This window comes from Pelobates fuscus, chromosome 4 (genome assembly GCF_036172605.1).
Source record: "Pelobates fuscus isolate aPelFus1 chromosome 4, aPelFus1.pri, whole genome shotgun sequence".
In the NCBI taxonomy this organism is placed as follows: domain Eukaryota; kingdom Metazoa; phylum Chordata; class Amphibia; order Anura; family Pelobatidae; genus Pelobates; species Pelobates fuscus.
This window is the reverse complement of record NC_086320.1, coordinates 257650346-257677369: the sequence shown is the minus strand read 5'-3', so window position 1 is coordinate 257677369 and position 27024 is coordinate 257650346. Positions and strand designations below refer to the sequence as shown.

General features: G+C 33.0%; 26 non-coding genes across 26 annotated transcripts; all 26 read left to right on the top strand.

The window, feature by feature from the left end:
- The first annotated feature begins 537 nt into the window (after positions 1-537).
- On the top strand, positions 538-623 carry TRNAR-UCU (transfer RNA arginine (anticodon UCU)). Its single transcript is given in 2 exon segments — positions 538-574; positions 588-623. It is a non-coding gene; the product is annotated as a tRNA-Arg (tRNA).
- Positions 624-1389: 766 nt separating this feature from the next.
- Positions 1390-1475, top strand: TRNAR-UCU (transfer RNA arginine (anticodon UCU)). The gene is given in 2 exon segments: positions 1390-1426; positions 1440-1475. It is a non-coding gene; the product is annotated as a tRNA-Arg (tRNA).
- Positions 1476-3089: 1614 nt separating this feature from the next.
- TRNAR-UCU (transfer RNA arginine (anticodon UCU)) lies at positions 3090-3175 on the top strand. Its single transcript is given in 2 exon segments — positions 3090-3126; positions 3140-3175. It is a non-coding gene; the product is annotated as a tRNA-Arg (tRNA).
- A 1614-nt stretch (positions 3176-4789) lies between these two features.
- TRNAR-UCU (transfer RNA arginine (anticodon UCU)) lies at positions 4790-4875 on the top strand. The gene is given in 2 exon segments: positions 4790-4826; positions 4840-4875. It is a non-coding gene; the product is annotated as a tRNA-Arg (tRNA).
- Positions 4876-5636: 761 nt separating this feature from the next.
- TRNAR-UCU (transfer RNA arginine (anticodon UCU)) lies at positions 5637-5722 on the top strand. The gene is given in 2 exon segments: positions 5637-5673; positions 5687-5722. It is a non-coding gene; the product is annotated as a tRNA-Arg (tRNA).
- A 760-nt stretch (positions 5723-6482) lies between these two features.
- Positions 6483-6568, top strand: TRNAR-UCU (transfer RNA arginine (anticodon UCU)). The gene is given in 2 exon segments: positions 6483-6519; positions 6533-6568. It is a non-coding gene; the product is annotated as a tRNA-Arg (tRNA).
- Positions 6569-7334: 766 nt separating this feature from the next.
- Positions 7335-7420, top strand: TRNAR-UCU (transfer RNA arginine (anticodon UCU)). Its single transcript is given in 2 exon segments — positions 7335-7371; positions 7385-7420. It is a non-coding gene; the product is annotated as a tRNA-Arg (tRNA).
- A 1614-nt stretch (positions 7421-9034) lies between these two features.
- Positions 9035-9120, top strand: TRNAR-UCU (transfer RNA arginine (anticodon UCU)). The gene is given in 2 exon segments: positions 9035-9071; positions 9085-9120. It is a non-coding gene; the product is annotated as a tRNA-Arg (tRNA).
- A 1614-nt stretch (positions 9121-10734) lies between these two features.
- TRNAR-UCU (transfer RNA arginine (anticodon UCU)) lies at positions 10735-10820 on the top strand. Its single transcript is given in 2 exon segments — positions 10735-10771; positions 10785-10820. It is a non-coding gene; the product is annotated as a tRNA-Arg (tRNA).
- A 766-nt stretch (positions 10821-11586) lies between these two features.
- TRNAR-UCU (transfer RNA arginine (anticodon UCU)) lies at positions 11587-11672 on the top strand. The gene is given in 2 exon segments: positions 11587-11623; positions 11637-11672. It is a non-coding gene; the product is annotated as a tRNA-Arg (tRNA).
- A 764-nt stretch (positions 11673-12436) lies between these two features.
- Positions 12437-12522, top strand: TRNAR-UCU (transfer RNA arginine (anticodon UCU)). The gene is given in 2 exon segments: positions 12437-12473; positions 12487-12522. It is a non-coding gene; the product is annotated as a tRNA-Arg (tRNA).
- Positions 12523-13278: 756 nt separating this feature from the next.
- TRNAR-UCU (transfer RNA arginine (anticodon UCU)) lies at positions 13279-13364 on the top strand. The gene is given in 2 exon segments: positions 13279-13315; positions 13329-13364. It is a non-coding gene; the product is annotated as a tRNA-Arg (tRNA).
- A 751-nt stretch (positions 13365-14115) lies between these two features.
- TRNAR-UCU (transfer RNA arginine (anticodon UCU)) lies at positions 14116-14201 on the top strand. The gene is given in 2 exon segments: positions 14116-14152; positions 14166-14201. It is a non-coding gene; the product is annotated as a tRNA-Arg (tRNA).
- Positions 14202-15246: 1045 nt separating this feature from the next.
- On the top strand, positions 15247-15332 carry TRNAR-UCU (transfer RNA arginine (anticodon UCU)). The gene is given in 2 exon segments: positions 15247-15283; positions 15297-15332. It is a non-coding gene; the product is annotated as a tRNA-Arg (tRNA).
- Positions 15333-16097: 765 nt separating this feature from the next.
- Positions 16098-16183, top strand: TRNAR-UCU (transfer RNA arginine (anticodon UCU)). The gene is given in 2 exon segments: positions 16098-16134; positions 16148-16183. It is a non-coding gene; the product is annotated as a tRNA-Arg (tRNA).
- A 765-nt stretch (positions 16184-16948) lies between these two features.
- On the top strand, positions 16949-17034 carry TRNAR-UCU (transfer RNA arginine (anticodon UCU)). The gene is given in 2 exon segments: positions 16949-16985; positions 16999-17034. It is a non-coding gene; the product is annotated as a tRNA-Arg (tRNA).
- Positions 17035-17799: 765 nt separating this feature from the next.
- On the top strand, positions 17800-17885 carry TRNAR-UCU (transfer RNA arginine (anticodon UCU)). Its single transcript is given in 2 exon segments — positions 17800-17836; positions 17850-17885. It is a non-coding gene; the product is annotated as a tRNA-Arg (tRNA).
- A 765-nt stretch (positions 17886-18650) lies between these two features.
- TRNAR-UCU (transfer RNA arginine (anticodon UCU)) lies at positions 18651-18736 on the top strand. Its single transcript is given in 2 exon segments — positions 18651-18687; positions 18701-18736. It is a non-coding gene; the product is annotated as a tRNA-Arg (tRNA).
- A 1321-nt stretch (positions 18737-20057) lies between these two features.
- TRNAR-UCU (transfer RNA arginine (anticodon UCU)) lies at positions 20058-20143 on the top strand. The gene is given in 2 exon segments: positions 20058-20094; positions 20108-20143. It is a non-coding gene; the product is annotated as a tRNA-Arg (tRNA).
- Positions 20144-20907: 764 nt separating this feature from the next.
- Positions 20908-20993, top strand: TRNAR-UCU (transfer RNA arginine (anticodon UCU)). The gene is given in 2 exon segments: positions 20908-20944; positions 20958-20993. It is a non-coding gene; the product is annotated as a tRNA-Arg (tRNA).
- Positions 20994-21758: 765 nt separating this feature from the next.
- Positions 21759-21844, top strand: TRNAR-UCU (transfer RNA arginine (anticodon UCU)). The gene is given in 2 exon segments: positions 21759-21795; positions 21809-21844. It is a non-coding gene; the product is annotated as a tRNA-Arg (tRNA).
- Positions 21845-23166: 1322 nt separating this feature from the next.
- TRNAR-UCU (transfer RNA arginine (anticodon UCU)) lies at positions 23167-23252 on the top strand. The gene is given in 2 exon segments: positions 23167-23203; positions 23217-23252. It is a non-coding gene; the product is annotated as a tRNA-Arg (tRNA).
- A 765-nt stretch (positions 23253-24017) lies between these two features.
- On the top strand, positions 24018-24103 carry TRNAR-UCU (transfer RNA arginine (anticodon UCU)). The gene is given in 2 exon segments: positions 24018-24054; positions 24068-24103. It is a non-coding gene; the product is annotated as a tRNA-Arg (tRNA).
- A 764-nt stretch (positions 24104-24867) lies between these two features.
- TRNAR-UCU (transfer RNA arginine (anticodon UCU)) lies at positions 24868-24953 on the top strand. Its single transcript is given in 2 exon segments — positions 24868-24904; positions 24918-24953. It is a non-coding gene; the product is annotated as a tRNA-Arg (tRNA).
- Positions 24954-25996: 1043 nt separating this feature from the next.
- Positions 25997-26082, top strand: TRNAR-UCU (transfer RNA arginine (anticodon UCU)). The gene is given in 2 exon segments: positions 25997-26033; positions 26047-26082. It is a non-coding gene; the product is annotated as a tRNA-Arg (tRNA).
- A 765-nt stretch (positions 26083-26847) lies between these two features.
- On the top strand, positions 26848-26933 carry TRNAR-UCU (transfer RNA arginine (anticodon UCU)). Its single transcript is given in 2 exon segments — positions 26848-26884; positions 26898-26933. It is a non-coding gene; the product is annotated as a tRNA-Arg (tRNA).
- The last annotated feature ends 91 nt before the right edge of the window (positions 26934-27024 follow it).

Below are 27024 nucleotides of genomic sequence, written 5' to 3'. Positions count from 1 at the left end.
GATTCTCCATTTATATTAAAGGACTCAAAGAGCTGTTCCCCTTAAACCATGGATGTCAGCTCATATCGTTAGGTGCAAATCAGAAACATCTTGCCCAAATTCCAGAAACTTTTTATTAGTTAAGAAAAAAAAAGTACAGAGCTTTCTACCAAAGACCACTTAACATGTCTGTATGGCCTTCTTTTGTCACTATTGGCAGTAAGTTGTACCAGGAAAAGGAAAGGGATGAAAATGTTGTAATTTATGTTGTTAAATGGAAATCTCAACATATAAAAAGAAGTCAAAATGTCTGATTCGTCCACCAAAGAACACTTCAGAAACTTTTGACAGTTTTAATATCTTTGTACACTTAAACATTTAACACATTTTCCATTTTCTGATCAATCCAAAAACACTGCATAACCTTTGAATTTTTTTTTAAAAAGAGATCTTTTTTTTTTCTTTTAATTGCCAGTGGCGTAAAAGAGTATATTACATTTTGACTGTGTATCACTCTAGCTATTTTTTTTCGTTGACCTTCTATAAACAAGCAGGTGAGGCTCTGTGGCGCAATGGATAGCGCATTGGACTTCTAGTGTATTGAAGGCATTCAAAGGTTGTGGGTTCGAGTCCCACCAGAGTCGTTGTGTTTTGCTAACAAAGCAGTCAAACCTTTGTAAGAAATACTCCTTCAATACTACAACTACAACATGAAAAACAATCTTAACAAATCTCTAACATAGGTGGTTAACTAGATGCATTCAGAAGGGATCTTAGAATAAGAAGTTAAGAAAGTTGAATAAATATTACCAACAATTACATTTAAATTAATAATGATGGAAACCTGAGCTTAATGTATCACATTACACTTTGATTCTCCATTTATATTAAAGGACTCAAAGAGCTGTTCCCCTTAAACCATGGATGTCAGCTCATATCGTTAGGTGCAAATCAGAAACATCTTGCCCAAATTCCAGAAACTTTTTATTAGTTAAGAAAAATAAAGTACAGAGCTTTCTACCAAAGACCACTTAACATGTCTGTATGGCCTTCTTTTGTCACTATTGGCAGTAAGTTGTACCAGGAAAAGGAAAGGGATGAAAATGTTGTAATTTATGTTGTTAAATGGAAATCTCAACATATAAAAAGAAGTCAAAATGTCTGATTCGTCCACCAAAGAACACTTCAGAAACTTTTGACAGTTTTAATATCTTTGTACACTTAAACATTTAACACATTTTCCATTTTCTGATCAATCCAAAAACACTGCATAACCTTTGAATTTTTTTTTAAAAAAGAGATCTTTTTTTTTTCTTTTAATTGCCAGTGGCGTAAAAGAGTATATTACATTTTGACTGTGTATCACTCTAGCTATTTGTTTTCGATGACCTTCTAGATACAAGCCGATGAGGCTCTGTGGCGCAATGGATAGCGCATTGGACTTCTAGTGTATTGAAGGCATTCAAAGGTTGTGGGTTCGAGTCCCACCAGAGTCGTTGTGTTTTGCTAACAAAGCAGTCAAACCTTTGTAAGAAATACTCCTTCAATACTACAACTACAACATGAAAAACAATCTTAACAAATCTCTAACATAGGTAGTTAACTAGATGCATTCAGAATGGATCTTAGAATAAGAAGTTAAGAAAGTTGAATAAATATTACCAACAATTACATTTAAATTAATAATGATGGAAACCTGAGCTTAATGTATCACAGTACACTTTGATTCTCCATTTATATTAAAGGACTCAAAGAGCTGTTCCCCTTAAACCATGGATGTCAGCTCATATCGTTAGGTGCAAATCAGAAACATCTTGCCCAAATTCCAGAAACTTTTTATTAGTTAAGAAAAAAAAAGTACAGAGCTTTCTACCAAAGACCACTTAACATGTCTGTATGGCCTTCTTTTGTCACTATTGGCAGTAAGTTGTACCAGGAAAAGGAAAGGGATGAAAATGTTGTAATTTATGTTGTTAAATGGAAATCTCAACATATAAAAAGAAGTCAAAATTTCTGATTCGTCCACCAAAGAACACTTCAGAAACTTTTGACAGTTTTAATATCTTTGTCAGCTTAAACATTTAACACATTTTCCATTTTCTGATCAATCCAAAAACACTGCATAACCTTTGAATTTTTTTTAAAAAGAGATCTTTTTTTTTTTTTTAATTGCCAGTGGCGTAAAAGAGTATATTACATTTTGACTGTTTATCGCTCTAGCTATTTTTTTTCGTTGACCTTCTATATACAAGCAGATGAGGCTCTGTGGCGCAATGGATAGTGCATTGGACTTCTTGCGTATTGAAGGCATTAAAAGGTTGTGGGTTCGAGTCCCAACAGAGTCGTTGTGTTTTGCTAACAAAGCAGACAAACCTTTGTTAGAAATACTCCTTCAATACTACAACTACAACATGAAAAACAATCTTAACAAATCTATAACATAGGTGGTTAACTAGATGCATTCAGAAGGGATCTTAGAATAAGAAGTTAAGAAAGTTGAATAAATATTACCAACAATTACATTTAAATTAATAATGATGGAAACCTGAGCTTAATGTATCACATTACACTTTGATTCTCCATTTATATTAAAGGACTCAAAGAGCTGTTCCCCTTAAACCATGGATGTCAGCTCATATCGTTAGGTGCAAATCAGAAACATCTTGCCCAAATTCCAGAAACTTTCTATTAGTTAAGAAAAAAAAAGTACAGAGCTTTCTACCAAAGACCACTTAACATGTCTGTATGGCCTTCTTTTGTCACTATTGGCAGTAAGTTGTACCAGGAAAAGGAAAGGGATGAAAATGTTGTAATTTATGTTGTTAAATGGAAATCTCAACATATAAAAAGAAGTCAAAATGTCTGATTCGTCCACCAAAGAACACTTCAGAAACTTTTGACAGTTTTAATATCTTTGTCAGCTTAAACATTTAACACATTTTCCATTTTCTGATCAATCCAAAAACACTGCATAACCTTTGAATTTTTTTTTAAAAAGAGATCTTTTTTTTTTCTTTTAATTGCCAGTGGCGTAAAAGAGTATATTACATTTTGACTGTGTATCACTCTAGCTATTTTTTTTCGTTGACCTTCTATAAACAAGCAGGTGAGGCTCTGTGGCGCAATGGATAGCGCATTGGACTTCTAGTGTATTGAAGGCATTCAAAGGTTGTGGGTTCGAGTCCCACCAGAGTCGTTGTGTTTTGCTAACAAAGCAGTCAAACCTTTGTAAGAAATACTCCTTCAATACTACAACTACAACATGAAAAACAATCTTAACAAATCTCTAACATAGGTAGTTAACTAGATGCATTCAGAAGGGATCTTAGAATAAGAAGTTAAGAAAGTTGAATAAATATTACCAACAATTACATTTAAATTAATAATGATGGAAACCTGAGCTTAATGTATCACAGTACACTTTGATTCTCCATTTATATTAAAGGACTCAAAGAGCTGTTCCCCTTAAACCATGGATGTCAGCTCATATCGTTAGGTGCAAATCAGAAACATCTTGCCCAAATTCCAGAAACTTTTTATTAGTTAAGAAAAAAAAAGTACAGAGCTTTCTACCAAAGACCACTTAACATGTCTGTATGGCCTTCTTTTGTCACTATTGGCAGTAAGTTGTACCAGGAAAAGGAAAGGGATGAAAATGTTGTAATTTATGTTGTTAAATGGAAATCTCAACATATAAAAAGAAGTCAAAATGTCTTATTCGTCCACCAAAGAACACTTCAGAAACTTTTGACAGTTTTAATATCTTTGTACACTTAAACATTTAACACATTTTCCATTTTCTGATCAATCCAAAAACACTGCATAACCTTTGAATTTTTTTTAAAAAGAGATCTTTTTTTTTTTTTTAATTGCCAGTGGCGTAAAAGAGTATATTACATTTTGACTGTTTATCGCTCTAGCTATTTTTTTTCGTTGACCTTCTATATACAAGCAGATGAGGCTCTGTGGCGCAATGGATAGTGCATTGGACTTCTTGCGTATTGAAGGCATTAAAAGGTTGTGGGTTCGAGTCCCAACAGAGTCGTTGTGTTTTGCTAACAAAGCAGACAAACCTTTGTTAGAAATACTCCTTCAATACTACAACTACAACATGAAAAACAATCTTAACAAATCTATAACATAGGTGGTTAACTAGATGCATTCAGAAGGGATCTTAGAATAAGAAGTTAAGAAAGTTGAATAAATATTACCAACAATTACATTTAAATTAATAATGATGGAAACCTGAGCTTAATGTATCACATTACACTTTGATTCTCCATTTATATTAAAGGACTCAAAGAGCTGTTCCCCTTAAACCATGGATGTCAGCTCATATCGTTAGGTGCAAATCAGAAACATCTTGCCCAAATTCCAGAAACTTTCTATTAGTTAAGAAAAAAAAAGTACAGAGCTTTCTACCAAAGACCACTTAACATGTCTGTATGGCCTTCTTTTGTCACTATTGGCAGTAAGTTGTACCAGGAAAAGGAAAGGGATGAAAATGTTGTAATTTATGTTGTTAAATGGAAATCTCAACATATAAAAAGAAGTCAAAATGTCTGATTCGTCCACCAAAGAACACTTCAGAAACTTTTGACAGTTTTAATATCTTTGTCAGCTTAAACATTTAACACATTTTCCATTTTCTGATCAATCCAAAAACACTGCATAACCTTTGAATTTTTTTTAAAAAGAGATCTTTTTTTTTTTTTTTTAATTGCCAGTGGGGTAAAAGAGTATATTACATTTTGACTGTTTATCGCTCTAGCTATTTTTTTTCGATGACCTTCTAGATACAAGCAGATGAGGCTCTGTGGCGCAATGGATAGCGCATTGGACTTCTAGTGTATTGAAGGCATTCAAAGGTTGTGGGTTCGAGTCCCACCAGAGTCGTGTTTTGCTAACAAAGCAGACAAACCTTTGTAAGAAATACTCCTTCAATACTACAACTACAACATGAAAAACAATCTTAACAAATCTCTAACATAGGTGGTTAACTAGATGCATTCAGAAGGGATCTTAGAATAAGAAGTTAAGAAAGTTGAATAAATATTACCAACAATTACATTTAAATTAATAATGATGGAAACTTGAGCTTAATGTATCACATTACACTTTGATTCTCCATTTATATTAAAGGACTCAAAGAGCTGTTCTCCTTAAACCATGGATGTCAGCTCATATCGTTAGGTGCAAATCAGAAACATCTTGCCCAAATTCCAGAAACTTTTTATTAGTTAAGAAAAATAAAGTACAGAGCTTTCTACCAAAGACCACTTAACATGTCTGTATGGCCTTCTTTTGTCACTATTGGCAGTAAGTTGTACCAGGAAAAGGAAAGGGATGAAAATGTTGTAATTTATGTTGTTAAATGGAAATCTCAACATATAAAAAGAAGTCAAAATTTCTGATTCGTCCACCAAAGAACACTTCAGAAACTTTTGACAGTTTTAATATCTTTGTCAGCTTAAACATTTAACACATTTTCCATTTTCTGATCAATCCAAAAACACTGCATAACCTTTGAATTTTTTTTAAAAAGAGATCTTTTTTTTTTTTTTTTATTGCCAGTGGCGTAAAAGAGTATATTACATTTTGACTGTTTATCGCTCTAGCTATTTTTTTTCGTTGACCTTCTATATACAAGCAGATAAGGCTCTGTGGCGCAATGGATAGCGCATTGGACTTCTAGTGTATTGAAGGCATTCAAAGGTTGTGGGTTCGAGTCCCACCAGAGTCGTTGTGTTTTGCTAACAAAGCAGTCAAAGCTTTGTAAGAACCTTCAATACTACAACTACAACATGAAAAACAATCTTAACAAATCTCTAACATAGGTGGTTAACTAGATGCATTCAGAAGGGATCTTAGAATAAGAAGTTAAGAAAGTTGAATAAATATTACCAACAATTACATTTAAATTAATAATGATGGAAACCTGAGCTTAATGTATCACATTACACTTTGATTCTCCATTTATATTAAAGGACTCAAAGAGCTGTTCCCCTTAAACCATGGATGTCAGCTCATATCGTTAGGTGCAAATCAGAAACATCTTGCCCAAATTCCAGAAACTTTTTATTAGTTAAGAAAAAAAAAGTACAGAGCTTTCTACCAAAGACCACTTAACATGTCTGTATGGCCTTCTTTTGTCACTATTGGCAGTAAGTTGTACCAGGAAAAGGAAAGGGATGAAAATGTTGTAATTTATGTTGTTAAATGGAAATCTCAACATATAAAAAGAAGTCAAAATGTCTGATTCGTCCACCAAAGAACACTTCAGAAACTTTTGACAGTTTTAATATCTTTGTACACTTAAACATTTAACACATTTTCCATTTTCTGATCAATCCAAAAACACTGCATAACCTTTGAATTTTTTTTTAAAAAGAGATCTTTTTTTTTTCTTTTAATTGCCAGTGGCGTAAAAGAGTATATTACATTTTGACTGTGTATCACTCTAGCTATTTTTTTTCGTTGACCTTCTATAAACAAGCAGGTGAGGCTCTGTGGCGCAATGGATAGCGCATTGGACTTCTAGTGTATTGAAGGCATTCAAAGGTTGTGGGTTCGAGTCCCACCAGAGTCGTTGTGTTTTGCTAACAAAGCAGTCAAACCTTTGTAAGAAATACTCCTTCAATACTACAACTACAACATGAAAAACAATCTTAACAAATCTCTAACATAGGTGGTTAACTAGATGCATTCAGAAGGGATCTTAGAATAAGAAGTTAAGAAAGTTGAATAAATATTACCAACAATTACATTTAAATTAATAATGATGGAAACCTGAGCTTAATGTATCACATTACACTTTGATTCTCCATTTATATTAAAGGACTCAAAGAGCTGTTCCCCTTAAACCATGGATGTCAGCTCATATCGTTAGGTGCAAATCAGAAACATCTTGCCCAAATTCCAGAAACTTTTTATTAGTTAAGAAAAATAAAGTACAGAGCTTTCTACCAAAGACCACTTAACATGTCTGTATGGCCTTCTTTTGTCACTATTGGCAGTAAGTTGTACCAGGAAAAGGAAAGGGATGAAAATGTTGTAATTTATGTTGTTAAATGGAAATCTCAACATATAAAAAGAAGTCAAAATGTCTGATTCGTCCACCAAAGAACACTTCAGAAACTTTTGACAGTTTTAATATCTTTGTACACTTAAACATTTAACACATTTTCCATTTTCTGATCAATCCAAAAACACTGCATAACCTTTGAATTTTTTTTTAAAAAAGAGATCTTTTTTTTTTCTTTTAATTGCCAGTGGCGTAAAAGAGTATATTACATTTTGACTGTGTATCACTCTAGCTATTTGTTTTCGATGACCTTCTAGATACAAGCCGATGAGGCTCTGTGGCGCAATGGATAGCGCATTGGACTTCTAGTGTATTGAAGGCATTCAAAGGTTGTGGGTTCGAGTCCCACCAGAGTCGTTGTGTTTTGCTAACAAAGCAGTCAAACCTTTGTAAGAAATACTCCTTCAATACTACAACTACAACATGAAAAACAATCTTAACAAATCTCTAACATAGGTAGTTAACTAGATGCATTCAGAATGGATCTTAGAATAAGAAGTTAAGAAAGTTGAATAAATATTACCAACAATTACAATTAAATTAATAATGATGGAAACCTGAGCTTAATGTATCACAGTACACTTTGATTCTCCATTTATATTAAAGGACTCAAAGAGCTGTTCCCCTTAAACCATGGATGTCAGCTCATATCGTTAGGTGCAAATCAGAAACATCTTGCCCAAATTCCAGAAACTTTTTATTAGTTAAGAAAAAAAAAGTACAGAGCTTTCTACCAAAGACCACTTAACATGTCTGTATGGCCTTCTTTTGTCACTATTGGCAGTAAGTTGTACCAGGAAAAGGAAAGGGATGAAAATGTTGTAATTTATGTTGTTAAATGGAAATCTCAACATATAAAAAGAAGTCAAAATTTCTGATTCGTCCACCAAAGAACACTTCAGAAACTTTTGACAGTTTTAATATCTTTGTCAGCTTAAACATTTAACACATTTTCCATTTTCTGATCAATCCAAAAACACTGCATAACCTTTGAATTTTTTTTAAAAAGAGATCTTTTTTTTTTTTTTAATTGCCAGTGGCGTAAAAGAGTATATTACATTTTGACTGTTTATCGCTCTAGCTATTTTTTTTCGTTGACCTTCTATATACAAGCAGATGAGGCTCTGTGGCGCAATGGATAGTGCATTGGACTTCTTGCGTATTGAAGGCATTAAAAGGTTGTGGGTTCGAGTCCCAACAGAGTCGTTGTGTTTTGCTAACAAAGCAGACAAACCTTTGTTAGAAATACTCCTTCAATACTACAACTACAACATGAAAAACAATCTTAACAAATCTATAACATAGGTGGTTAACTAGATGCATTCAGAAGGGATCTTAGAATAAGAAGTTAAGAAAGTTGAATAAATATTACCAACAATTACATTTAAATTAATAATGATGGAAACCTGAGCTTAATGTATCACATTACACTTTGATTCTCCATTTATATTAAAGGACTCAAAGAGCTGTTCCCCTTAAACCATGGATGTCAGCTCATATCGTTAGGTGCAAATCAGAAACATCTTGCCCAAATTCCAGAAACTTTCTATTAGTTAAGAAAAAAAAAGTACAGAGCTTTCTACCAAAGACCACTTAACATGTCTGTATGGCCTTCTTTTGTCACTATTGGCAGTAAGTTGTACCAGGAAAAGGAAAGGGATGAAAATGTTGTAATTTATGTTGTTAAATGGAAATCTCAACATATAAAAAGAAGTCAAAATGTCTGATTCGTCCACCAAAGAACACTTCAGAAACTTTTGACAGTTTTAATATCTTTGTCAGCTTAAACATTTAACACATTTTCCATTTTCTGATCAATCCAAAAACACTGCATAACCTTTGAATTTTTTTTTAAAAAGAGATCTTTTTTTTTTCTTTTAATTGCCAGTGGCGTAAAAGAGTATATTACATTTTGACTGTGTATCACTCTAGCTATTTTTTTTCGTTGACCTTCTATAAACAAGCAGGTGAGGCTCTGTGGCGCAATGGATAGCGCATTGGACTTCTAGTGTATTGAAGGCATTCAAAGGTTGTGGGTTCGAGTCCCACCAGAGTCGTTGTGTTTTGCTAACAAAGCAGTCAAACCTTTGTAAGAAATACTCCTTCAATACTACAACTACAACATGAAAAACAATCTTAACAAATCTCTAACATAGGTAGTTAACTAGATGCATTCAGAAGGGATCTTAGAATAAGAAGTTAAGAAAGTTGAATAAATATTACCAACAATTACATTTAAATTAATAATGATGGAAACCTGAGCTTAATGTATCACAGTACACTTTGATTCTCCATTTATATTAAAGGACTCAAAGAGCTGTTCCCCTTAAACCATGGATGTCAGCTCATATCGTTAGGTGCAAATCAGAAACATCTTGCCCAAATTCCAGAAACTTTTTATTAGTTAAGAAAAAAAAAGTACAGAGCTTTCTACCAAAGACCACTTAACATGTCTGTATGGCCTTCTTTTGTCACTATTGGCAGTAAGTTGTACCAGGAAAAGGAAAGGGATGAAAATGTTGTAATTTATGTTGTTAAATGGAAATCTCAACATATAAAAAGAAGTCAAAATGTCTTATTCGTCCACCAAAGAACACTTCAGAAACTTTTGACAGTTTTAATATCTTTGTACACTTAAACATTTAACACATTTTCCATTTTCTGATCAATCCAAAAACACTGCATAACCTTTGAATTTTTTTTAAAAAGAGATCTTTTTTTTTTTTTTAATTGCCAGTGGCGTAAAAGAGTATATTACATTTTGACTGTTTATCGCTCTAGCTATTTTTTTTCGTTGACCTTCTATATACAAGCAGATGAGGCTCTGTGGCGCAATGGATAGTGCATTGGACTTCTTGCGTATTGAAGGCATTAAAAGGTTGTGGGTTCGAGTCCCAACAGAGTCGTTGTGTTTTGCTAACAAAGCAGACAAACCTTTGTTAGAAATACTCCTTCAATACTACAACTACAACATGAAAAACAATCTTAACAAATCTATAACATAGGTGGTTAACTAGATGCATTCAGAAGGGATCTTAGAATAAGAAGTTAAGAAAGTTGAATAAATATTACCAACAATTACATTTAAATTAATAATGATGGAAACCTGAGCTTAATGTATCACATTACACTTTGATTCTCCATTTATATTAAAGGACTCAAAGAGCTGTTCCCCTTAAACCATGGATGTCAGCTCATATCGTTAGGTGCAAATCAGAAACATCTTGCCCAAATTCCAGAAACTTTCTATTAGTTAAGAAAAAAAAAGTACAGAGCTTTCTACCAAAGACCACTTAACATGTCTGTATGGCCTTCTTTTGTCACTATTGGCAGTAAGTTGTACCAGGAAAAGGAAAGGGATGAAAATGTTGTAATTTATGTTGTTAAATGGAAATCTCAACATATAAAAAGAAGTCAAAATGTCTGATTCGTCCACCAAAGAACACTTCAGAAACTTTTGACAGTTTTAATATCTTTGTCAGCTTAAACATTTAACACATTTTCCATTTTCTGATCAATCCAAAAACACTGCATAACCTTTGAATTTTTTTTTAAAAAGAGATCTTTTTTTTTTCTTTTAATTGCCAGTGGCGTAAAAGAGTATATTACATTTTGACTGTGTATCACTCTAGCTATTTTTTTTCGTTGACCTTCTATAAACAAGCAGGTGAGGCTCTGTGGCGCAATGGATAGCGCATTGGACTTCTAGTGTATTGAAGGCATTCAAAGGTTGTGGGTTCGAGTCCCACCAGAGTCGTTGTGTTTTGCTAACAAAGCAGTCAAACCTTTGTAAGAAATACTCCTTCAATACTACAACTACAACATGAAAAACAATCTTAACAAATCTCTAACATAGGTAGTTAACTAGATGCATTCAGAAGGGATCTTAGAATAAGAAGTTAAGAAAGTTGAATAAATATTACCAACAATTACATTTAAATTAATAATGATGGAAACCTGAGCTTAATGTATCACAGTACACTTTGATTCTCCATTTATATTAAAGGACTCAAAGAGCTGTTCCCCTTAAACCATGGATGTCAGCTCATATCGTTAGGTGCAAATCAGAAACATCTTGCCCAAATTCCAGAAACTTTTTATTAGTTAAGAAAAAAAAAGTACAGAGCTTTCTACCAAAGACCACTTAACATGTCTGTATGGCCTTCTTTTGTCACTATTGGCAGTAAGTTGTACCAGGAAAAGGAAAGGGATGAAAATGTTGTAATTTATGTTGTTAAATGGAAATCTCAACATATAAAAAGAAGTCAAAATGTCTTATTCGTCCACCAAAGAACACTTCAGAAACTTTTGACAGTTTTAATATCTTTGTACACTTAAACATTTAACACATTTTCCATTTTCTGATCAATCCAAAAACACTGCATAACCTTTTAATTTTTTTTTAAAAAAGAGATCTTTTTTTTTTCTTTTAATTGCCAGTGGCGTAAAAGAGTATATTACATTTTGACTGTGTATCACTCTAGCTATTTGTTTTCGATGACCTTCTAGATACAAGCCGATGAGGCTCTGTGGCGCAATGGATAGCGCATTGGACTTCTAGTGTATTGAAGGCATTCAAAGGTTGTGGGTTCGAGTCCCACCAGAGTCGTTGTGTTTTGCTAACAAAGCAGTCAAACCTTTGTAAGAAATACTCCTTCAATACTACAACTACAACATGAAAAACAATCTTAACAAATCTCTAACATAGGTGGTTAACTAGATGCATTCAGAAGGGATCTTAGAATAAGAAGTTAAGAAAGTTGAATAAATATTACCAACAATTACATTTAAATTAATAATGATGGAAACCTGAGCTTAATGTATCACATTACACTTTGATTCTCCATTTATATTAAAGGACTCAAAGAGCTGTTCCCCTTAAACCATGGATGTCAGCTCATATCGTTAGGTGCAAATCAGAAACATCTTGCCCAAATTCCAGAAACTTTCTATTAGTTAAGAAAAAAAAAGTACAGAGCTTTCTACCAAAGACCACTTAACATGTCTGTATGGCCTTCTTTTGTCACTATTGGCAGTAAGTTGTACCAGGAAAAGGAAAGGGATGAAAATGTTGTAATTTATGTTGTTAAATGGAAATCTCAACATATAAAAAGAAGTCAAAATGTCTGATTCGTCCACCAAAGAACACTTCAGAAACTTTTGACAGTTTTAATATCTTTGTCAGCTTAAACATTTAACACATTTTCCATTTTCTGATCAATCCAAAAACACTGCATAACCTTTGAATTTTTTTTAAAAAGAGATCTTTTTTTTTTTTTTTAATTGCCAGTGGCGTAAAAGAGTATATTACATTTTGACTGTTTATCGCTCTAGCTATTTTTTTTCGTTGACCTTCTATATACAAGCAGATGAGGCTCTGTGGCGCAATGGATAGCGCATTGGACTTCTAGTGTATTGAAGGCATTCAAAGGTTGTGGGTTCGAGTCCCACCAGAGTCGTTGTGTTTTGCTAACAAAGCAGACAAACCTTTGTTAGAAATACTCCTTCAATACTACAACTACAACATGAAAAACAATCTTAACAAATCTATAACATAGGTGGTTAACTAGATGCATTCAGAAGGGATCTTAGAATAAGAAGTTAAGAAAGTTGAATAAATATTACCAACAATTACATTTAAATTAATAATGATGGAAACCTGAGCTTAATGTATCACAGTACACTTTGATTTATATTAAAGGACTCAAAGAGCTGTTCCCCTTAAACCATGGATGTCAGCTCATATCGTTAGGTGCAAATCAGAAACATCTTGCCCAAATTCCAGAAACTTTTTATTAGTTAAGAAAAAAAAAGTACAGAGCTTTCTACCAAAGACCACTTAACATGTCTGTATGGCCTTCTTTTGTCACTATTGGCAGTAAGTTGTACCAGGAAAAGGAAAGGGATGAAAATGTTGTAATTTATGTTGTTAAATGGAAATCTCAACATATAAAAAGAAGTCAAAATGTCTGATTCGTCCACCAAAGAACACTTCAGAAACTTTTGACAGTTTTAATATCTTTGTCAGCTTAAACATTTAACACATTTTCCATTTTCTGATCAATCCAAAAACACTGCATAACCTTTGAATTTTTTTTTAAAAAGAGATCTTTTTTTTTTTTTTATTGCCAGTGGCGTAAAAGATTATATTACATTTTGACTGTTTATCGCTCTAGCTATTTTTTTTCGTTGACCTTCTATATACAAGCAGATAAGGCTCTGTGGCGCAATGGATAGCGCATTGGACTTCTAGTGTATTGAAGGCATTCAAAGGTTGTGGGTTCGAGTCCCACCAGAGTCGTTGTGTTTTGCTAACAAAGCTTTGTAAGAACCTTCAATACTACAACTACAACATGAAAAACAATCTTAACAAATCTCTAACATAGGTGGTTAACTAGATGCATTCAGAAGGGATCTTAGAATAAGAAGTTAAGAAAGTTGAATAAATATTACCAACAATTACATTTAAATTAATAATGATGGCAACCTGAGCTTAATGTATCACAGTACACTTTGATTCTCCATTTATATTAAAGGACTCAAAGAGCTGTTCCCCTTAAACCATGGATGTCAGCTCATATCGTTAGGTGCAAATCAGAAACATCTTGCCCAAATTCCAGAAACTTTTTATTAGTTAAGAAAAAAAAAGTACAGAGCTTTCTACCAAAGACCACTTAACATGTCTGTATGGCCTTCTTTTGTCACTATTGGCAGTAAGTTGTACCAGGAAAAGGAAAGGGATGAAAATGTTGTAATTTATGTTGTTAAATGGAAATCTCAACATATAAAAAGAAGTCAAAATGTCTGATTCGACCACCAAAGAACACTTCAGAAACTTTTGACAGTTGTAATATCTTTGTCAGCTTAAACATTTAACACATTTTCCATTTTCTGATCAATCCAAAAACACTGCATAACCTTTGAATTTTTTTTTAAAAAGAGATCTTTTTTTTTTTTTTTAATTGCCAGTGGCGTAAAAGAGTATATTACATTTTGACTGTTTATCGCTCTAGCTATTTTTTTTCGTTGACCTTCTATATACAAGCAGATGAGGCTCTGTGGCGCAATGGATAGCGCATTGGACTTCTAGTGTATTGAAGGCATTCAAAGGTTGTGGGTTCGAGTCCCACCAGAGTCGTTGTGTTTTGCTAACAAAGCAGTCAAACCTTTGTAAGAAATACTCCTTCAATACTACAACTACAACATGAAAAACAATCTTAACAAATCTCTAACATAGGTGTTTAACTAGATGCATTCAGAAGGGATCTTAGAATAAGAAGTTAAGAAAGTTGAATAAATATTACCAACAATTACATTTAAATTAATAATGATGGAAACCTGAGCTTAATGTATCACATTACACTTTGATTCTCCATTTATATTAAAGGACTCAAAGAGCTCCAAAGAGCTTAATGTATCACATTACACTAACAAAGCAGTCAAACCTTTGTAAGAAATACTCCTTCAATACTACAACTACAACATGAAAAACAATCTTAACAAATCTCTAACATAGGTGGTTAACTAGATGCATTCAGAAGGGATCTTAGAATAAGAAGTTAAGAAAGTTGAATAAATATTACCAACAATTACATTTAAATTAATAATGATGGAAACCTGAGCTTAATGTATCACATTACACTTTGATTCTCCATTTATATTAAAGGACTCAAAGAGCTGTTCCCCTTAAACCATGGATGTCAGCTCATATCGTTAGGTGCAAATCAGAAACATCTTGCCCAAATTCCAGAAACTTTTTATTAGTTAAGAAAAAAAAAGTACAGAGCTTTCTACCAAAGACCACTTAACATGTCTGTATGGCCTTCTTTTGTCACTATTGGCAGTAAGTTGTACCAGGAAAAGGAAAGGGATGAAAATGTTGTAATTTATGTTGTTAAATGGAAATCTCAACATATAAAAAGAAGTCAAAATTTCTGATTCGTCCACCAAAGAACACTTCAGAAACTTTTGACAGTTTTAATATCTTTGTCAGCTTAAACATTTAACACATTTTCCATTTTCTGATCAATCCAAAAACACTGCATAACCTTTGAATTTTTTTTAAAAAGAGATCTTTTTTTTTTTTTTTTTAATTGCCAGTGGCGTAAAAGAGTATATTACCTTTTGACTGTTTATCGCTCTAGCTATTTTTTTTCGTGGACCTTCTATATACAAGCAGATGAGGCTCTGTGGCGCAATGGATAGCGCATTGGACTTCTAGTGTATTGAAGGCATTCAAAGGTTGTGGGTTCGAGTCCCACCAGAGTCGTTGTGTTTTGCTAACAAAGCAGTCAAACCTTTGTAAGAAATACTCCTTCAATACTACAACTACAACATGAAAAACAATCTTAACAAATCTCTAACATAGGTGGTTAACTAGATGCATTCAGAAGGGATCTTAGAATAAGAAGTTAAGAAAGTTGAATAAATATTACCAACAATTACATTTAAATTAATAATGATGGAAACCTGAGCTTAATGTATCACATTACACTTTGATTCTCCATTTATATTAAAGGACTCAAAGAGCTGTTCCCCTTAAACCATGGATGTCAGCTCATATCGTTAGGTGCAAATCAGAAACATCTTGCCCAAATTCCAGAAACTTTTTATTAGTTAAGAAAAAAAAAGTACAGAGCTTTCTACCAAAGACCACTTAACATGTCTGTATGGCCTTCTTTTGTCACTATTGGCAGTAAGTTGTACCAGGAAAAGGAAAGGGATGAAAATGTTGTAATTTATGTTGTTAAATGGAAATCTCAACATATAAAAAGAAGTCAAAATGTCTGATTCGTCCACCAAAGAACACTTCAGAAACTTTTGACAGTTTTAATATCTTTGTCAGCTTAAACATTTAACACATTTTCCATTTTCTGATCAATCCAAAAACACTGCATAACCTTTGAATTTTTTTTTAAAAAGAGATCTTTTTTTTTTCTTTTAATTGCCAGTGGCGTAAAAGAGTATATTACATTTTGACTGTGTATCACTCTAGCTATTTTTTTTCGTTGACCTTCTATATACAAGCAGGTGAGGCTCTGTGGCGCAATGGATAGCGCATTGGACTTCTTGTGTATTGAAGGCATTCAAAGGTTGTGGGTTCGAGTCCCACCAGAGTCGTTGTGTTTTGCTAACAAAGCAGTCAAACCTTTGTAAGAAATACTCCTTCAATACTACAACTACAACATGAAAAACAATCTTAACAAATCTCTAACATAGGTGGTTAACTAGATGCATTCAGAAGGGATCTTAGAATAAGAAGTTAAGAAAGTTGAATAAATATTACCAAAAATTACATTTAAATTAATAATGATGGAAACCTGAGCTTAATGTATCACAGTACACTTTGATTCTCCATTTATATTAAAGGACTCAAAGAGCTGTTCCCCTTAAACCATGGATGTCAGCTCATATCGTTAGGTGCAAATCAGAAACATCTTGCCCAAATTCCAGAAACTTTTTATTAGTTAAGAAAAAAAAAGTACAGAGCTTTCTACCAAAGACCACTTAACATGTCTGTATGGCCTTCTTTTGTCACTATTGGCAGTAAGTTGTACCAGGAAAAGGAAAGGGATGAAAATGTTGTAATTTATGTTGTTAAATGGAAATCTCAACATATAAAAAGAAGTCAAAATTTCTGATTCGTCCACCAAAGAACACTTCAGAAACTTTTGACAGTTTTAATATCTTTGTCAGCTTAAACATTTAACACATTTTCCATTTTCTGATCAATCCAAAAACACTGCATAACCTTTGAATTTTTTTTAAAAAGAGATCTTTTTTTTTTTTTTTTAATTGCCAGTGGCGTAAAAGAGTATATTACATTTTGACTGTTTATCGCTCTAGCTATTTTTTTTCGTTGACCTTCTATATACAAGCAGATGAGGCTCTGTGGCGCAATGGATAGCGCATTGGACTTCTAGTGTATTGAAGGCATTCAAAGGTTGTGGGTTCGAGTCCCACCAGAGTCGTTGTGTTTTGCTAACAAAGCAGTCAAACCTTTGTAAGAAATACTCCTTCAATACTACAACTACAACATGAAAAACAATCTTAACAAATCTCTAACATAGGTGGTTAACTAGATGCATTCAGAAGGGATCTAAGAATAAGAAGTTAAGAAAGTTGAATAAATATTACCAACAATTACATTTAAATTAATAATGATGGAAACCTGAGCTTAATGTATCACATTACACTTTGATTCTCCATTTATATTAAAGGACTCAAAGAGCTGTTCCCCTTAAACCATGGATGTCAGCTCATATCGTTAGGTGCAAATCAGAAACATCTTGCCCAAATTCCAGAAACTTTTTATTAGTTAAGAAAAAAAAAGTACAGAGCTTTCTACCAAAGACCACTTAACATGTCTGTATGGCCTTCTTTTGTCACTATTGGCAGTAAGTTGTACCAGGAAAAGGAAAGGGATGAAAATGTTGTAATTTATGTTGTTAAATGGAAATCTCAACATATAAAAAGAAGTCAAAATTTCTGATTCGTCCACCAAAGAACACTTCAGAAACTTTTGACAGTTTTAATATCTTTGTCAGCTTAAACATTTAACACATTTTCCATTTTCTGATCAATCCAAAAACACTGCATAACCTTTGAATTTTTTTTAAAAAGAGATCTTTTTTTTTTTTTTTTAATTGCCAGTGGCGTAAAAGAGTATATTACATTTTGACTGTTTATCGCTCTAGCTATTTTTTTTCGTTGACCTTCTATATACAAGCAGATGAGGCTCTGTGGCGCAATGGATAGCGCATTGGACTTCTAGTGTATTGAAGGCATTCAAAGGTTGTGGGTTCGAGTCCCACCAGAGTCGTTGTGTTTTGCTAACAAAGCAGTCAAACCTTTGTAAGAAATACTCCTTCAATACTACAACTACAACATGAAAAACAATCTTAACAAATCTCTAACATAGGTGGTTAACTAGATGCATTCAGAAGGGATCTTAGAATAAGAAGTTAAGAAAGTTGAATAAATATTACCAACAATTACATTTAAATTAATAATGATGGAAACCTGAGCTTAATGTATCACATTACACTTTGATTCTCCATTTATATTAAAGGACTCAAAGAGCTGTTCCCCTTAAACCATGGATGTCAGCTCATATCGTTAGGTGCAAATCAGAAACATCTTGCCCAAATTCCAGAAACTTTTTATTAGTTAAGAAAAAAAAAGTACAGAGCTTTCTACCAAAGACCACTTAACATGTCTGTATGGCCTTCTTTTGTCACTATTGGCAGTAAGTTGTACCAGGAAAAGGAAAGGGATGAAAATGTTGTAATTTATGTTGTTAAATGGAAATCTCAACATATAAAAAGAAGTCAAAATGTCTGATTCGTCCACCAAAGAACACTTCAGAAACTTTTGACAGTTTTAATATCTTTGTCAGCTTAAACATTTAACACATTTTCCATTTTCTGATCAATCCAAAAACACTGCATAACCTTTGAATTTTTTTTAAAAAGAGATCTTTTTTTTTTTCTTTTAATTGCCAGTGGCGTAAAAGAGTATATTACATTTTGACTGTGTATCACTCTAGCTATTTGTTTTCGATGACCTTCGAGATACAAGCCGATGAGGCTCTGTGGCGCAATGGATAACGCATTGGACTTCTAGTGTATTGAAGGCATTCAAAGGTTGTGGGTTCAAGTCCCACCAGAGTCGTTGTGTTTTGCTAACAAAGCAGTCAAACCTTTGTAAGAAATACTCCTTCAATACTACAACTACAACATGAAAAACAATCTTAACAAATCTCTAACATAGGTGGTTAACTAGATGCATTCAGAAGGGATCTTAGAATAAGAAGTTAAGAAAGTTGAATAAATATTACCAACAATTACATTTAAATTAATAATGATGGAAACCTGAGCTTAATGTATCACATTACACTTTGATTCTCCATTTATATTAAAGGACTCAAAGAGCTCCAAAGAGCTTAATGTATCACATTACACTAACAAAGCAGTCAAACCTTTGTAAGAAATACTCCTTCAATACTACAACTACAACATGAAAAACAATCTTAACAAATCTCTAACATAGGTGGTTAACTAGATGCATTCAGAAGGGATCTTAGAATAAGAAGTTAAGAAAGTTGAATAAATATTACCAACAATTACATTTAAATTAATAATGATGGAAACCTGAGCTTAATGTATCACAGTACACTTTGATTCTCCATTTATATTAAAGGACTCAAAGAGCTCCAAAGAGCTTAATGTATCACATTACACTAACAAAGCAGTCAAACCTTTGTAAGAAATACTCCTTCAATACTACAACTACAACATGAAAAACAATCTTAACAAATCTCTAACATAGGTGGTTAACTAGATGCATTCAGAAGGGATCTTAGAATAAGAAGTTAAGAAAGTTGAATAAATATTACCAACAATTACATTTAAATTAATAATGATGGAAACCTGAGCTTAATGTATCACAGTACACTTTGATTCTCCATTTATATTAAAGGACTCAAAGAGCTGTTCCCCTTAAACCATGGATGTCAGCTCATATCGTTAGGTGCAAATCAGAAACATCTTGCCCAAATTCCAGAAACTTTTTATTAGTTAAGAAAAAAAAAGTACAGAGCTTTCTACCAAAGACCACTTAACATGTCTGTATGGCCTTCTTTTGTCACTATTGGCAGTAAGTTGTACCAGGAAAAGGAAAGGGATGAAAATGTTGTAATTTATGTTGTTAAATGGAAATCTCAACATATAAAAATAAGTCAAAATTTCTGATTCGTCCACCAAAGAACACTTCAGAAACTTTTGACAGTTTTAATATCTTTGTCAGCTTAAACATTTAACACATTTTCCATTTTCTGATCAATCCAAAAACACTGCATAACCTTTGAATTTTTTTTAAAAAGAGATCTTTTTTTTTTTTTTAATTGCCAGTGGCGTAAAAGAGTATATTACATTTTGACTGTTTATCGCTCTAGCTATTTTTTTTCGTTGACCTACTATATACAAGCAGATGAGGCTCTGTGGCGCAATGGATAGCGCATTGGACTTCTAGTGTATTGAAAGCATTCAAAGGTTGTGGGTTCGAGTCCCACCAGAGTCGTTGTGTTTTGCTAACAAAGCAGTCAAACCTTTGTAAGTAATACTCCTTCAATACTACAACTACAACATGAAAAACAATCTTAACAAATCTCTAACATAGGTGGTTAACTAGATGCATTCAGAAGGGATCTTAGAATAAGAAGTTAAGAAAGTTGAATAAATATTACCAACAATTACATTTAAATTAATAATGATGGAAACCTGAGCTTAATGTATCACAGTACACTTTGATTCTCCATTTATATTAAAGGACTCAAAGAGCTGTTCCCCTTAAACCATGGATGTCAGCTCATATCGTTAGGTGCAAATCAGAAACATCTTGCCCAAATTCCAGAAACTTTTTATTAGTTAAGAAAAAAAAAGTACAGAGCTTTCTACCAAAGACCACTTAACATGTCTGTATGGCCTTCTTTTGTCACTATTGGCAGTAAGTTGTACCAGGAAAAGGAAAGGGATGAAAATGTTGTAATTTATGTTGTTAAATGGAAATCTCAACATATAAAAAGAAGTCAAAATTTCTGATTCGTCCACCAAAGAACACTTCAGAAACTTTTGACAGTTTTAATATCTTTGTCAGCTTAAACATTTAACACATTTTCCATTTTCTGATCAATCCAAAAACACTGCATAACCTTTGAATTTTTTTTAAAAAGAGATCTTTTTTTTTTTTTTTAATTGCCAGTGGCGTAAAAGAGTATATTACATTTTGACTGTTTATCGCTCTAGCTATTTTTTTTCGTTGACCTTCTATATACAAGCAGATGAGGCTCTGTGGCGCAATGGATAGCGCATTGGACTTCTAGTGTATTGAAGGCATTCAAAGGTTGTGGGTTCGAGTCCCACCAGAGTCGTTGTGTTTTGCTAACAAAGCAGTCAAACCTTTGTAAGAAATACTCCTTCAATACTACAACTACAACATGAAAAACAATCTTAACAAATCTCTAACATAGGTGGTTAACTAGATGCATTCAGAAGGGATCTTAGAATAAGAAGTTAAGAAAGTTGAATAAATATTACCAACAATTACATTTAAATTAATAATGATGGAAACCTGAGCTTAATGTATCACATTACACTTTGATTCTCCATTTATATTAAAGGACTCAAAGAGCTGTTCCCCTTAAACCATGGATGTCAGCTCATATCGTTAGGTGCAAATCAGAAACATCTTGCCCAAATTCCAGAAACTTTTTATTAGTTAAGAAAAAAAAAGTACAGAGCTTTCTACCAAAGACCACTTAACATGTCTGTATGGCCTTCTTTTGTCACTATTGGCAGTAAGTTGTACCAGGAAAAGGAAAGGGATGAAAATGTTGTAATTTATGTTGTTAAATGGAAATCTCAACATATAAAAAGAAGTCAAAATGTCTGATTCGTCCACCAAAGAACACTTCAGAAACTTTTGACAGTTTTAATATCTTTGTCAGCTTAAACATTTAACACATTTTCCATTTTCTGATCAATCCAAAAACACTGCATAACCTTTGAATTTTTTTTAAAAAGAGATCTTTTTTTTTTTCTTTTAATTGCCAGTGGCGTAAAAGAGTATATTACATTTTGACTGTGTATCACTCTAGCTATTTGTTTTCGATGACCTTCGAGATACAAGCCGATGAGGCTCTGTGGCGCAATGGATAACGCATTGGACTTCTAGTGTATTGAAGGCATTCAAAGGTTGTGGGTTCAAGTCCCACCAGAGTCGTTGTGTTTTGCTAACAAAGCAGTCAAACCTTTGTAAGAAATACTCCTTCAATACTACAACTACAACATGAAAAACAATCTTAACAAATCTCTAACATAGGTGGTTAACTAGATGCATTCAGAAGGGATCTTAGAATAAGAAGTTAAGAAAGTTGAATAAATATTACCAACAATTACATTTAAATTAATAATGATGGAAACCTGAGCTTAATGTATCACATTACACTTTGATTCTCCATTTATATTAAAGGACTCAAAGAGCTCCAAAGAGCTTAATGTATCACATTACACTAACAAAGCAGTCAAACCTTTGTAAGAAATACTCCTTCAATACTACAACTACAACATGAAAAACAATCTTAACAAATCTCTAACATAGGTGGTTAACTAGATGCATTCAGAAGGGATCTTAGAATAAGAAGTTAAGAAAGTTGAATAAATATTACCAACAATTACATTTAAATTAATAATGATGGAAACCTGAGCTTAATGTATCACAGTACACTTTGATTCTCCATTTATATTAAAGGACTCAAAGAGCTCCAAAGAGCTTAATGTATCACATTACACTAACAAAGCAGTCAAACCTTTGTAAGAAATACTCCTTCAATACTACAACTACAACATGAAAAACAATCTTAACAAATCTCTAACATAGGTGGTTAACTAGATGCATTCAGAAGGGATCTTAGAATAAGAAGTTAAGAAAGTTGAATAAATATTACCAACAATTACATTTAAATTAATAATGATGGAAACCTGAGCTTAATGTATCACAGTACACTTTGATTCTCCATTTATATTAAAGGACTCAAAGAGCTGTTCCCCTTAAACCATGGATGTCAGCTCATATCGTTAGGTGCAAATCAGAAACATCTTGCCCAAATTCCAGAAACTTTTTATTAGTTAAGAAAAAAAAAGTACAGAGCTTTCTACCAAAGACCACTTAACATGTCTGTATGGCCTTCTTTTGTCACTATTGGCAGTAAGTTGTACCAGGAAAAGGAAAGGGATGAAAATGTTGTAATTTATGTTGTTAAATGGAAATCTCAACATATAAAAATAAGTCAAAATTTCTGATTCGTCCACCAAAGAACACTTCAGAAACTTTTGACAGTTTTAATATCTTTGTCAGCTTAAACATTTAACACATTTTCCATTTTCTGATCAATCCAAAAACACTGCATAACCTTTGAATTTTTTTTAAAAAGAGATCTTTTTTTTTTTTTTTAATTGCCAGTGGCGTAAAAGAGTATATTACATTTTGACTGTTTATCGCTCTAGCTATTTTTTTTCGTTGACCTACTATATACAAGCAGATGAGGCTCTGTGGCGCAATGGATAGCGCATTGGACTTCTAGTGTATTGAAAGCATTCAAAGGTTGTGGGTTCGAGTCCCACCAGAGTCGTTGTGTTTTGCTAACAAAGCAGTCAAACCTTTGTAAGTAATACTCCTTCAATACTACAACTACAACATGAAAAACAATCTTAACAAATCTCTAACATAGGTGGTTAACTAGATGCATTCAGAAGGGATCTTAGAATAAGAAGTTAAGAAAGTTGAATAAATATTACCAACAATTACATTTAAATTAATAATGATGGAAACCTGAGCTTAATGTATCACAGTACACTTTGATTCTCCATTTATATTAAAGGACTCAAAGAGCTGTTCCCCTTAAACCATGGATGTCAGCTCATATCGTTAGGTGCAAATCAGAAACATCTTGCCCAAATTCCAGAAACTTTTTATTAGTTAAGAAAAAAAAAGTACAGAGCTTTCTACCAAAGACCACTTAACATGTCTGTATGGCCTTCTTTTGTCACTATTGGCAGTAAGTTGTACCAGGAAAAGGAAAGGGATGAAAATGTTGTAATTTATGTTGTTAAATGGAAATCTCAACATATAAAAAGAAGTCAAAATTTCTGATTCGTCCACCAAAGAACACTTCAGAAACTTTTGACAGTTTTAATATCTTTGTCAGCTTAAACATTTAACACATTTTCCATTTTCTGATCAATCCAAAAACACTGCATAACCTTTGAATTTTTTTTAAAAAGAGATCTTTTTTTTTTTTTTTTAATTGCCAGTGGCGTAAAAGAGTATATTACATTTTGACTGTTTATCGCTCTAGCTATTTTTTTTCGTTGACCTTCTATATACAAGCAGATGAGGCTCTGTGGCGCAATGGATAGCGCATTGGACTTCTAGTGTATTGAAGGCATTCAAAGGTTGTGGGTTCGAGTCCCACCAGAGTCGTTGTGTTTTGCTAACAAAGCAGTCAAACCTTTGTAAGAAATACTCCTTCAATACTACAACTACAACATGAAAAACAATCTTAACAAATCTCTAACATAGGTGGTTAACTAGATGCATTCAGAAGGGATCTAAGAATAAGAAGTTAAGAAAGTTGAATAAATATTACCAACAATTACATTTAAATTAATAATGATGGAAACCTGAGCTTAATGTATCACATTACACTTTGATTCTCCATTTATATTAAAGGACTCAAAGAGCTGTTCCCCTTAAACCATGGATGTCAGCTCATATCGTTAGGTGCAAATCAGAAACATCTTGCCCAAATTCCAGAAACTTTTTATTAGTTAAGAAAAAAAAAGTACAGAGCTTTCTACCAAAGACCACTTAACATGTCTGTATGGCCTTCTTTTGTCACTATTGGCAGTAAGTTGTACCAGGAAAAGGAAAGGGATGAAAATGTTGTAATTTATGTTGTTAAATGGAAATCTCAACATATAAAAAGAAGTCAAAATTTCTGATTCGTCCACCAAAGAACACTTCAGAAACTTTTGACAGTTTTAATATCTTTGTCAGCTTAAACATTTAACACATTTTCCATTTTCTGATCAATCCAAAAACACTGCATAACCTTTGAATTTTTTTTAAAAAGAGATCTTTTTTTTTTTTTTTAATTGCCAGTGGCGTAAAAGAGTATATTACATTTTGACTGTTTATCGCTCTAGCTATTTTTTTTCGTTGACCTTCTATATACAAGCAGATGAGGCTCTGTGGCGCAATGGATAGCGCATTGGACTTCTAGTGTATTGAAGGCATTCAAAGGTTGTGGGTTCGAGTCCCACCAGAGTCGTTGTGTTTTGCTAACAAAGCAGTCAAACCTTTGTAAGAAATACTCCTTCAATACTACAACTACAACATGAAAAACAATCTTAACAAATCTCTAACATAGGTGGTTAACTAGATGCATTCAGAAGGGATCTTAGAATAAGAAGTTAAGAAAGTTGAATAAATATTACCAACAATTACATTTAAATTAATAATGATGGAAACCTGAGCTTAATGTATCACAGTACACTTTGATTCTCCATTTATATTAAAGGACTCAAAGAGCTCCAAAGAGCTTAATGTATCACATTACACTAACAAAGCAGTCAAACCTTTGTAAGAAATACTCCTTCAATACTACAACTACAACATGAAAAACAATCTTAACAAATCTCTAACATAGGTGGTTAACTAGATGCATTCAGAAGGGATCTTAGAATAAGAAGTTAAGAAAGTTGAATAAATATTACCAACAATTACATTTAAATTAATAATGATGGAAACCTGAGCTTAATGTATCACAGTACACTTTGATTCTCCATTTATATTAAAGGACTCAAAGAGCTGTTCCCCTTAAACCATGGATGTCAGCTCATATCGTTAGGTGCAAATCAGAAACATCTTGCCCAAATTCCAGAAACTTTTTATTAGTTAAGAAAAAAAAAGTACAGAGCTTTCTACCAAAGACCACTTAACATGTCTGTATGGCCTTCTTTTGTCACTATTGGCAGTAAGTTGTACCAGGAAAAGGAAAGGGATGAAAATGTTGTAATTTATGTTGTTAAATGGAAATCTCAACATATAAAAATAAGTCAAAATTTCTGATTCGTCCACCAAAGAACACTTCAGAAACTTTTGACAGTTTTAATATCTTTGTCAGCTTAAACATTTAACACATTTTCCATTTTCTGATCAATCCAAAAACACTGCATAACCTTTGAATTTTTTTTAAAAAGAGATCTTTTTTTTTTTTTTTAATTGCCAGTGGCGTAAAAGAGTATATTACATTTTGACTGTTTATCGCTCTAGCTATTTTTTTTCGTTGACCTACTATATACAAGCAGATGAGGCTCTGTGGCGCAATGGATAGCGCATTGGACTTCTAGTGTATTGAAAGCATTCAAAGGTTGTGGGTTCGAGTCCCACCAGAGTCGTTGTGTTTTGCTAACAAAGCAGTCAAACCTTTGTAAGTAATACTCCTTCAATACTACAACTACAACATGAAAAACAATCTTAACAAATCTCTAACATAGGTGGTTAACTAGATGCATTCAGAAGGGATCTTAGAATAAGAAGTTAAGAAAGTTGAATAAATATTACCAACAATTACATTTAAATTAATAATGATGGAAACCTGAGCTTAATGTATCACAGTACACTTTGATTCTCCATTTATATTAAAGGACTCAAAGAGCTGTTCCCCTTAAACCATGGATGTCAGCTCATATCGTTAGGTGCAAATCAGAAACATCTTGCCCAAATTCCAGAAACTTTTTATTAGTTAAGAAAAAAAAAGTACAGAGCTTTCTACCAAAGACCACTTAACATGTCTGTATGGCCTTCTTTTGTCACTATTGGCAGTAAGTTGTACCAGGAAAAGGAAAGGGATGAAAATGTTGTAATTTATGTTGTTAAATGGAAATCTCAACATATAAAAAGAAGTCAAAATTTCTGATTCGTCCACCAAAGAACACTTCAGAAACTTTTGACAGTTTTAATATCTTTGTCAGCTTAAACATTTAACACATTTTCCATTTTCTGATCAATCCAAAAACACTGCATAACCTTTGAATTTTTTTTAAAAAGAGATCTTTTTTTTTTTTTTTTAATTGCCAGTGGCGTAAAAGAGTATATTACATTTTGACTGTTTATCGCTCTAGCTATTTTTTTTCGTTGACCTTCTATATACAAGCAGATGAGGCTCTGTGGCGCAATGGATAGCGCATTGGACTTCTAGTGTATTGAAGGCATTCAAAGGTTGTGGGTTCGAGTCCCACCAGAGTCGTTGTGTTTTGCTAACAAAGCAGTCAAACCTTTGTAAGAAATACTCCTTCAATACTACAACTACAACATGAAAAACAATCTTAACAAATCTC